Below are 12,601 nucleotides of genomic sequence, written 5' to 3' on the forward strand. Positions count from 1 at the left end.
GATTTACGGCATTGTGGGGGTGTTAATCCTTCCCTACACGTAACCAACACCCGAACTCAAATTTTGGTAACGCAAACTGCAAGTTTGTCGTTTTAATTAAAATTAATATTTTTTTTAAAATGGCAAATTTATTTTTGGGTGCCCAATCACACCCTAATCAAAGATTGGTGGCGACTCCTCAAACCACGTTTTTATCACTAATAGGTCGTTCCAAAGAATTATTTTTGAAACACGGACCCCCTTTCTCCCCCTCTAGGAAAAGACTATTTTGACAAATCAGACTCTAAAAGAAATGATGAATGCCTTATTAAGAAGCTCTGGGTTATCACATAACATGTGGGGGAAGTCTTCCTTTCAGCAAATTACCTTTTAAATAAGATACCTTGAAAGAAAAAAGATAAGACACCATACGAATTATGGAAAAGTTGAAAACCTTCCTACAAACATTTGAAAATGTGAGGGTGTCTTGTCAAGGTAATGGCCCCATTACCAAAGCAAATAAAAATAGGTCTTAAGACTATGGATTGCATTTTCATTGGCTATGCAGAACATAACAATGTGTATCGATTTCTTGTGTATGAATCAAAGAATCCTGAGATTCACAAGAACACAATAATGGAGTCAAAGAATATATCATTCTTTGAAAATGTTTTCCCTTATAAATCTAGGGATGTTGATCAAAGTTCAATAAAATAAACTTTAGAGACTAATAATGAAAATAGTCTAGATGATCAACAAGAGACTGAAACTGAAATAGAGCTAAGAATGAGCAAATTAGCAAGGGAGGAAAGATCATTTGGACCAGACTTCCTAACCTTTATGTTGGAGGTTGAACCTCAAACACATAGTGAAGCTATATTATCCTCTAAAGGCACCTTATGGAAGGAAGCCATTAAAAGCGAAATAGATTCCATCATGCAAAACCATACGTGGGAATTAATGGATCTTCCTTCAAGGACTAAACCACTAAATTCTAAATGGATTTTCAAACAAAAAATGAAGACAGGTGGAACAATTGATAAGTACAAAGCTAGATTGGTAATAAAAGGATATCGATAAAATGAAGGCCTTAACTAGTTTTATACATACTCTCATGTATTAAGAATAACATCCATAAGAATGATACTTGCAATTTTCACTTTGCGTAATCTAGAAGTACATTAAATGGATGTTAAAACAACTTTCCAAAATGAAGACCTTGACAAAGAAATATACATGAAACAACCTGAGGGTCATGTATTTCTAGGTTAAGAAAGGAAAGTTTGTAGGTTGGTGAAGTCTTTGTATGGACTTAAACAAGCACCAAAAAATGGCATGAGAAGTTTGATAGTGTCATGATGGTAAACAACTTTAAGATAAACAAGTGTGACAAGTGTGTATATGTCAAAACTACAAACATTGGATATACAAATCTATGTTTGTATGTCGATATATACTAATTGTTGAGAGTAACAATGAGATGATAAAACATACTAAAGACATGTTAAATTCAAGATTTGACATGAAAGATATGAGATTGGTTGATACAATTTTGGGTATCCAGATTAAAAGGTCATCTGAAGGCCTTGTACTAACTTAGTCACACTATGTGGACAAGATTCTTGAGAAATTTAACAAGGATGATTCTGGTATAGCCATAACTCCAATAGATTCTTGTTCATATCTTTCTAAAAATCAAGGTGAAAGTGTTCACCAGGTGGAATATGCAAAGGTCATAGGCAGCCTAATGCATTTTATGAGTTGTACTAAACCAGACATCATTTTCACTGTGATCAGTCTAAGAAGATTCACGAGCAATCCAATGGAAAATCACTATAAAGCAGTAACAAGGATACTGAGATATCTTAGATATACTCGAGATTACGGGTTGCATTATTCCAGAATCCTGCTGTCTTAGAAGGATACTCCAATGCTAGTTGGATATCTGATATTCAAGATACCAAAGGTACAAGTGGATATATATTTCACTTTAAGAGAATGAATTGTGTCTTGGAAATCCTCAAGAGAAACAATTATAGCTAGATCCACAATGGAATATGAGTTTGTAGCTCTAGACAAATCTGGAGAAGAAGTTGAATGGCTTCGGAACTTTCTTAAGGATATTCCATAATGGTCGAAACCTGTGCCCATGGTATGCATATATTGTGACAACCAAACAACAATTGCTAGAGCAAATGGAGTTATCTCAATTGATTTTGTAAGATAAAAGGATAACATCGTTGATCCACTAACCAAAGGGTTAAATCGAGATCAAGTTGAGAAAACATCTAAAGGAATGAGACTAAAGCCCATGAAATTTAAAGGTGTTATGTGAAGAAAAATCCTACCTAGCTGACAGGAGATCCCAAGATCTAGGTTCAAAGGGATATCCTAATTGTATAAATCTTGTACGGTCACTTTGGGGATCTCTCATCCCAAGTCCATTCCTATGATGTAAACATTGATCAAGGTGATATAGGATAAGCAAAGCTTTTAATGACCATTGTGTGCTTCGGTGAGTCGAGCAACATAATTCACCTATGTGAGAGTGAAGTAGGACCGCGACATATTTCTTTCAAACTCTTGCAGAACCAGACAATGTTCATGGCTTTAAGAACATACCCATGAGAACTAAATTCTTGTCAAAGGGGTAGTTGTGTAAAGTATGTCATCGTTTACACAAACGACAAAACAGTTCAAAGACATCACATCTATTGGTTAGCCAGTAAAGTAAATATATTGTCACAAAAGGAAGGTCCAAAGGAGAAAACCTACATATCCTATGCAATTATCGATCGTAGAGTCTATCACCACATTATGTCAAAATGTTTTGATAAAATCATCAATTTCATTCATGTGGGGGATTGTTGGAAAAAGGTGAATTTATTGATGGATTTAATATTTAAATTAAATTCATATTCCTTTTAAATATTCACTATAGCAAAAATGTTCTTTAGCGGCATTTTTAAATGCCACTAAATTTAAACATATAGCGGCGTTTACATTCCAAACACCACAAAATAGAAACTTTAGCGGTGTTTCTTTACAAAAGCCATAATAGGGTTCATCTATAGTGGATTTTTTGACAAATGCCGCAATAGGTTCATCTATAGTGGTGTTTTTCAATAAACGTCGCAACAAATTAATACTTTAGCAGCGTTTTTATACAAACGCCGCAATAGGTCCATTTATAGTGGCATTTTTTCAATAAACACCGCAACATAGTAGTAATTTAATGTCATTGTTATACAAATGTCGTAATAGGGTTCACCTATAGTGGCCTTTTTTCAATAAATATCGTAACATATTAGAACTTTAGCGGCGTTTTTATACAAATACCGCAATAGTATTTACCTATAGTGACGTTTTTTAAATAAATGTCGCAATTTTTTGAACTTATATAGGGTTTTAGATTACCCTTTTCTTCCCCTCTTCTCCCCCTTTTAAATAAACGCCTCTCTCACTTACCTTTTAACTTCCCCTCTTCTCCCACTTTTATCGTATCTAGTGTTTTAGATTCCCCTTTTCTTGCTAAAATCAAGCTTGTTTCTTTCTCCTTTATGCAATTCCTTCACAATGAGCAACAACGAAGGGATTAACTTCGACATGTCCGGCCTCGGCGATGGTAGTGACCCTTGCCGTTCTTAATATTTCAGCTCCACCGCTTCACTGTTATCGTTACCCTCACTGTTTTGAAAGGACATGGATTTCGGATTCGGGTAGTGGATTTTGCTTAAGTTATTTCATGTGATTAGATATTCCTTGGACAGTCAAATCTCCATGCTCATGTCTGAAACTATGTTGGTAAATTGAAGAGTGATGACTTGAGTTTTGTTGTGAAAAACTGTTCAATTCAAGGTTTTGTCTTTTTTACTCATTAGTTTCTTTTCTGTTTGGTTATCTTATTGATTGCTTCTTTTGTTAATTGGGGCTATTCTAAGCTCTTGGAAAACTATAAAGTCTATTCTTTTGTGTTCTTTCAGTTCATTCAAGGGATGGTTTTGTACCTATTTGATTATGTTCCCTTTTGCGTCTTGAAACCCTGTTTTACTTTCACACTTTTGTTTTCACTTGTTCCCCAATCATAGAGTGATTTAGAGTATCTCCATATTTTATTGAAAATCCGTTAATTGCTTGTTGGATGCTTTGCTCCTAGGTTGTTCAATTTATTGGGAAGCCAGACCTAGCCCCAGCTGCATGGGTGAGAAAGCTTGTTACTCTGTGTGATGAAGCCCCTGCAACACCATTTGATGTTGTTCAACTTGTTTTAGAGAAGGAGTTGGGTCGAATTATAGGTGAGGTTTTTGAAAAGTTTGATGTAAATCCTCTTTGTTTGGCTTCAATTGCGCAGGTACTACTTTCCATTTCTTTACATAGCTCGAAATTCTGAATGAGTTGGCTGTGAAGGGTATGTTTTCAACTTTGCAGCTTTTTGATGATTAGAACGGATAAAGAACAGATATTTTCATTAAATAAGCTTAACATTTGCCAAAATATGACAGGCTATTACACAATTTAGCTTTAATGACACCATTTTGATAATTTTGTTTATTATTATTTTTAAGTCATTGGTTTAACTCTTAATTCGTATTGGTAGGATATTGCTTATGAGAATCCTATGGAATATACCTAATATGTTTTCATCTCTGAATTAGGTTCATCGAGCTAGACTCAAAGGTGATGTGGAAGATGTTGTTGTGAAGGTAAGTCCCGTTTACAATGATATTATAGCCTGAAGTTAAAGGTAAGTCAGTGAGATTATAACTTTAAAGTTTATGGAAGGTGCAACATCCTGGAGTCCAAGATCTGATGATGACTGACATCCGTAACTTGCAAGAATTTTCATTATACATACAAAAGACAGATATCAAATTTGATCTGTTTTCTGTTACCAAGGAAATGGAAAAATAGGTGTCAATATTTACATTGATATTCCTTTCAAAGCACATCTATCCTTGTTTTCCAATTTCTTCTGTTTCTGGGTCTTCTTCACTTTTTTTACTTTCTTTCCAGTGTTAAGTAATTAATAACAATGGCTAGGAGAAAGTTTGATGAATGATGGGTCTGGTTTTCAACAATAAATAAGGGTTCATCATACTTGAGGGTGCGAAAAATAATTATCACCCTGAAGGGCTTTTAGAGTTGATTCATCACATTATTCAATTTGTAATTAATCATTTTTAATCACCAGAATGTAATTCTATTCGCATGGCTTAACTTATTGACTTGTCATTTCAAAATTTGGTGTGATGTCAAGTTAGTACATCTGGTCTATTTGTATATTCCAAATAATACTTGATTTAGTGAATATCATTGGTTTTATTCATTCTTGCATGATTGTTTTGTTCAGAATCTACTATCTGATGAAAAATGCAACTTATTCATGTTGGTAAAACTTTTAATGAAATTTATAATCATTTTAGACAGTTGTTCTCGAGCCATTAAGTTGGTATAATCTATTTGTTGGTTCGACTTATGCTTTATTTACTTCTTAGATTATGTAAATTAAGAGTATTCCTCCACATGATTTGCGTTTCATTTTTCTTTTTGGATGTTGTTATCTATTGATCCTTTGTGCTATTCAAGATTGGGTATGAATTTGACTTTCTAAGAGTAGCCAATGTTATGGATAGAATTCGCCGTTTCTTATACGAGAACAACAAAAAATCTCCAGTTCAGGTTCCGAGAGTGCTCAAGGATTTGGTTACAAGGCAAGTTCTTGTTTTTATCTTCTTATAATGACAGATTTGAACGATAGATCAGTAACTCTGCATCTTGCTTGTAGAGGTTTGTCCTAGCTGTGTTTTGAGTATGCATATGCCATTGCATTTGGGTTTACATTGCTTTGTTTTAGGACTTTGCATTGAGGTTTACATATATAGCATTTGGGTCCGATCCATGTGTTGCCTCTTATTTCTAATGATATCACCTCAGCATTTAGCATTTACTGTTAGCAGATGCTCCTATTTCTTTTGCATATGTTTATCATTTCACCATGATTGTACCATATCTTACCGACGGTAAGATAGAGATTCAACCATCGTATCTCTTTAACCATATATTCGTCCTCTTTGCTAAAACAGTATAATCATTCAATTTGTGCGCTATTCTTAACATATTGTCTTTTTCTAGATGGCGGGTGTTTTTTATGATGTTTATCATCATGAACATATTTTACTGCTTTATTACTGATCCTGGCACTTTCGTAATGTGAAATTTATCTGTTTAATTCTATTATTGCCATTTTTCCATTATGTATTCGTATATATTCTGCCATATAGCTTACTTGTTTAACCTATTTACCTTTTGTCCACATGCTAGGTTGCCTTACTGGACTACGGGCAAGTGAAGGATCTGTCGAACCAGTTGCGGCTTGGATATGCTAATTTGGTTCTTGCCGTCGCTGATAATGATCCTGTAAAAGAAAAGGAAAGCTATAGGTAAACTTGTGAGTTTCTATTTGTGCTTCTAGTAACCTTTCAATTCAAAATTCAGTTGGTTGCCATGTCGCTTCATCTTTTTATTTTTCTTGAAGTAACCATATTCAGCATATGAAAAAATTTAGAAAAAAACTGAACATATCCATTTTAGACACATCCCTAGACTAACACTGAATTCATGTAACATAGGTACTCGTGTTTTGAATAGAATAAGAATAATAGGCAATTTTTAGAAGCTATGTTGCTCAGACTTTTTGTTGTTCTGGAATTACTAGTGTTTGGCACTGGTTTCTGACACATGGATATGGGGATGTGACCTTCAAGGATCCTCAAATACATGGTAAAATTTCAAGTCCGAATAACATAGTTTAAAAGTACTTCCGATATTTGTGTCTAATGCATATACAGATATGAGTGGCAATATGATCATCCAAAATGCATTGAAAAACTTGGAACATAATCATGACGGACACTTCACTCAAGTCCCAGTAACATGGTTAATACTTAATAATTGCATTGGTTTGAAATAACTATTCCAACAGTTGGTTAAACTTGTAGCTAATATTTCTGTTATAAATAGAATTGAATAAACTCTATTGAAGTAATGCACGAATTAAAAACTGATGTTTTGGCTGCTTTTAAAGAATGTTGTCCTAAGAAATATTTTCCACCAAAGAACATCTTGTTTTCAGTAGTTTTGGTTGCAAAATACTTGGGAATTTGGCCAATAATTTTTTCTCCCTCTAAATAGGTTTTTATTTTTATCAGAAAAAAAGGCTGATAGTGATGTAGGTTTCTATTTTCGTTAAATGAGCACTAGTAGTCTTTACTAGTTCATTATTTCATAGGAAAGTTCATCTAAAACATTCTTGTCATCATTATAGTGTCCAATCTACAGGTTAATATTGTTGCCTTTTTAATTTGATACTCTTAGATGAGAAATGAAATTTGTTAATTCTCAATTTTCATACTGTAGGTGGAAGGTCGTTATCTGTTTCAAGTGAAGCATTGAAGCGTGCAAGGAGTCTTCTTGGTGAACCGGAGCAATGAAGACTAAATTGTAGTGAATAATTGTAACCCCCAGACCCAGTCTGTAAGTTAAACCCAAACTTAAGTGGTTATATATCCCATTCAGAGATTTTTTTTATATTTAAAACAACTTATAATACATTAGATATAATATAGAACAAAATATTAATAATACAAATATATCCAAAATGATAGCAAATACATGTCACCAAACATAACCGAAAAAACATATAGAGATATACGTTCGTACAAAATAAGTAGTTGATCTCCCCTGATGCCAAATTTGCTAGCTTATGGTCTGCTATTATCTGAAAAAGGGTAAAAAACTACATAATGAGCTAAAAAGCCCAGTGTGCTCCATACAGTATAATAAAAAAACATACAGATAAAATATTTCAATAAAATCAGTTTATGCAACATGTTTTTATTTTTAAACATGAACACTACCCCATCCGTTCACATCATAAATGTGTAGGTTCCCTAGAACCATACACCCAACCGCACATGCCATTTAGACCCTGAGCACAAAGCCGAGGAGTCTGTAGATAATCTTCCTTCAACAATACCCCCAAATGACAATATTAAACATGAATGTATTCAAGTAAAACCAATGATTAATCACTTAAAACATAAAAGTGTTTCATGCTTGGAAACCATATGCAGAAATACGGAAATCAAAATTCAAAATAGTAATATATGGTAATTCAGATGTCAGATAATCAGATCTCAGAAATCGGTATGAAATACCTTAATCTAGAAATTATATCAGAATATACAGTAAATCAGATATCAAATACTTGGTATTCAGATGAATCATTTTAAAACAGTAATGTAATACTGTCAGGAAACACACATGTAACAGTCTGGGAAATCAGATAGGGAAGCCTACTACTGGGGTCTGTCGATCACGCTCTACTGCAGCGCTAGATCCTACGAATAAGAAAAATCCATATTGGAATCCTAATATAAATAATCTAAATATTATTTAAATAATATACAGAAACCTACGGGTAATTCTCGTAGTACGCAGTTCAGGTTGATCTAACGAACGGACAACTCCGGACCTAACTGATCCTTGCTCAGGTGAAACACAAGTACCTTCATAAAATATTTTTACTGAATCAATTCCTTACCTAAATCACAAATAAATAATCAAAATACTAAAATACTAAGACTTTTGGGTTCAATGCTCGATTCGGGAATTTCGGGTCAGAATTTGGCAAAACGAACTTCGGAATCAGATTCAGGACGTCGAAAAACATAAAATATGACCTTCCGAAAATTTGAATTCTTGGTCAAAATCAAAGTCAATGGGTTTGACTGACGATTTAGAGACTTTCGGGTTCGAATTTGGTGAAACATACCCCAAAAACAGATTCGGGACGTATAAATATGTCAGGATAGGTATACTCGGAAAAGATTAACGGCCATTTAATGGCCGGTCAAAGTTCTGGTCAAAGGTAATAAAGATATGATCAACCATTTTACACATTTATCATCCTTTTAAAAAAATTACAAAAATATCACCCTTTGCAAAATAATTACTAAAATATCATTTTTTTAAAAATTTATGAAATTATCACTTTTTAAAAAATTATGAAAATAGCACCATTTTCAAAATAATTACCAAAATATCACCATTTTCAAAATAATTACTAAAATATCACCCGGTCAACGGGTCGGGTCGGGTTGGAACCGCTCAAACCGGTTCAAAACCGGTCAAGCCGGTCATTTTAACCCTCCCCACGCGCAGTGGCGGCGCATGGGACACGTACCGGCGTCAGTAAATTCACGAAAAAATCCTAAAATTATTTTAAGCGATTTTGAGGCACTTACAAAGCTCGGTTCACAATTTTGAACGGTGGAGTTCTCGATTTCAACAAATCGAAAACTTTGACTGCTTCACCTCCTCACACGTCGCCGTCTACGGAGACCAATGATGACACTGGCGAACTCAGAACGGCACAGGGAACACGATGGTGCGGGAGGTGTCAAAAACCGAGCGACGATCGGTGATGAATTTAAGATTTTCTCAGCGATGGTGCTAAAAAAAATATCGAGACTTTGACTAGAAATTCACGACGTTTGGCAGCGTTTCACTTCAATTAACTTAAGGGGTTTGTTCCTCGCTCGATGATGAACACGATAGTGCTTTCAAAACAACGATCGGAGGTTGGACGGCGTCGGGATTGTGGTTGGAAGTTGGGGCTTTGAGGGAGGAAATTTAGGGAAATTCATTCTGATTTCAGAATAAATTTCACGCTTATAATGCGTGTATGCCGACACTCCAGGGGTAAATTCAGGGCTTGGTCCCTAAATTTCCTTCATCTTTAAAATAAGCTATAAGTTTTAAAAAAATTCAATTTAGTCCTCAATTTCACCAAATTACTTAATTAAATCCTTAAATTTCAATTAAATATATTTTATTTTATTTTTCAAATTTCTGAGTTGTTACAATTCTCCCCCTCTACAAGAAATTTTGTCCTCGAAATTTACCTTATAAAAATAAATGAGGAAATTGAGCCTCCATTGACTCCAAAGTCTCCCAAGTAGCTTCTGAGGGACTACGATTACTCCACTAAACTTTGACCATTGGAATACGCCTATTCCGAAGAACTCGCTCATCCCTCTCTAAAACCTGAACAGGCTCCTCCTCCTCATATGACAAATCAGGTCTCAGTACTACCTCATCAACCTGGACGATGTGATCTGAATCTGGACGGTATTGCCTCAATATAGACACATGAAAAACATCATGACTACGACTGAGCTGGGGAGGCAACTCAAGCTAATAAGCAACATGTCAAACTTTCTTTAAAATACGATACGGCCCAATAAATCGCGGACTCAGTTTACCCTTACGTCCAAATCTCAACACCTTCTTCCATGGGGATACCTTGAGAAAAACCTGATCTCCAACCTCAAACTCGATATCCTTACGTCGCTTATCTACATATGATTTCTGCCTATCAAATGCATCTTTTAAGCGATCACATATCAATCTGACAGTATCTTCAGTCTCTCGAACAAAATCTGGACCCAAAGTTTTCCTATCATGCAACTCAGTCCAACATATAGGAGTACGACATCTACGTTCATATAGAGCCTCGTACGGTGCCACACGAATACTCGTCTGATAACTATTATTATAAGCAAACTCAGCTAACAGCAAAAAATCTTCCAACTACCACTGAAATCAATCATACAACCCCGTAGCATATCTTCCAACACCTGAATAACTCGCTCAGACTATCCATCAGTCTGAGGATGAAAAGATGTACTGAAATTCAAACAAGTACCAGAGCCTTGTGCAAAGCCTTCCAGAACCTGGAAGTGAACCTCGGATCTCGATCAGATATGATAGACAACGGTACACGATGAAGTTTAACGATCTCATAAATGTACAACTTAGCCAGTTTGTCCAGAGAATAATTAATCCGGATAGGAATAAAGTGCGCTGACTTGGTGAGTCGATCAACAATCACCCAAATAGAATCTTTTTTAGAAGAAGTCAGAGGAAGACCAGTAACGAAGTCTATCGTAATGTGCTCATATTTCCACTCATGAATCTTAATTGATTGTAACAATCCAGATGGATGCTGGTGTTCTGCCTTAACCTGTTGACAAGTCAAGCACCTCGCCACAAAATCTGAAATATTCTTTTTCATACCAGTCCAAAAGTAGCGCTCCTTGATATTATTATACATTTTGTCCCCACCAGGATGCATAGCATAAGGACTACTATGAGCCTCCTGAAGAATAACTCGTCTTAACTCATCATCTTTAGGGACACAGTAACGACCGTGAAAACACAAAATAACATCTTGATCCACAGTATACTCTAAACTCAATCCCTGCTTAACTTGTTCAATAATGGGAAGCAATGAGCTATCCAGAAGTTGTTTGGCTTTAATCTCCTCGGCCAAAGTGGGTTTAACCTGCAACTCTGCTAACAAACTGTTATCATCAAATAAACTCAAGTTGGCGAATAAGGCTCTGAGATCTGATATCGCCTTACGGCTCAAGGCGTCTGCCACTATATTAGCCTTCCCTGGATGATATTCTATCTCTAAATCATAGTCATTTAGAAGCTCCAACCAGCGACGCTGTCTCAAATTCAATTCTTTCTGAGTAAGCAGATACTTCGAACTCTTATGATCAGTATAAATATAACACTTTTCTCCATATAGGTATTGTCTCCAGATCTTTAAAGAAAAAACCACGGCAGCTAACTCCAGATCATGAATAGGATAGTTACGCTCATGCGGCTTTAACTGACGCGAAGCATAAGCGATAACCTTCCCATTTTACATCAAAACATATCCTAATCCAGAGTGAGAAGCATCACTATAGACAGAAAAATCCTTCCCAGATTCAGGCTGAATCAGCACTGGGGCTTGAGTTAGAACAGTCTTCAATTTCTCAAAGCTAGCTTGTTCGTTCTCATACCAGACAAATGGAACATCTTTCCTCAATAGTTTCGTCAGAGAAGCTGCAATAAGGGAGAACCCCTCAACAAAACGACGGTAGTAACCAGCTAAGCCCAAGAAACTACGGATTTTAGAAACGTTCCTGGGTTGCTTCCAGTTCAGAATAGCCTCCACTTTGCTTGGATCCACCCGAATACCATCAGTAGAAATGATATGTCCAAGAAAAGTCACTTCGCTGAGCCAGAACTCACACTTGCTCAACTTGGCGTATAACTTATTCTCCCTTAAAGTCTGTAGAACAATCCTTAAATGTTCCTCATGTTCTGCTTCACTTCTAGAATACACCAGTATGTCATCAATGAACACAACTACAAACTGGTCCAAATAAGGTCGAAACACCCTATGCATCAGATCCATAAAAGCAGCAGGGGCATTTGTTAACCCGAATGACATCACTAAAAACTCATAATGCCCATACCGAGTATGAAAAGCAGTCTTCGGAATATCCGAATCTTTCACTTTGAGTTGATAATAACCAGATCTCAAGTCTATCTTTGAAAAGATAGAAGCCCCTCGAAATTGGTCAAATAGATCATCGATCCTGGGCAGAGGATATTTGTTTTTAACCGTGAGCTTATTCAGTTCCCTATAATCAATACAAAGTCTCAATGTCCCATCTTTCTTCTTGACAAATAGAATTGGGGCTCCCCACGGTGATACACT

The 12,601-nt window shown here is 35.6% G+C and overlaps 1 pseudogene; it reads left to right on the forward strand.

Annotated features, from left to right (window-relative positions):
• The first annotated feature begins 3,611 nt into the window (after positions 1-3,611).
• LOC120144863 lies at positions 3,612-7,566 on the forward strand (annotated as a pseudogene).
• Positions 7,567-12,601: the final 5,035 nt, after the last annotated feature.

The sequence above is a fragment of the Hibiscus syriacus genome, unplaced genomic scaffold (genome assembly GCF_006381635.1).
Source record: "Hibiscus syriacus cultivar Baekdansim isolate YM2019G1 unplaced genomic scaffold, ASM638163v2 tig00002338_pilon, whole genome shotgun sequence".
Classification (NCBI taxonomy): Eukaryota; Viridiplantae; Streptophyta; class Magnoliopsida; order Malvales; family Malvaceae; genus Hibiscus; species Hibiscus syriacus.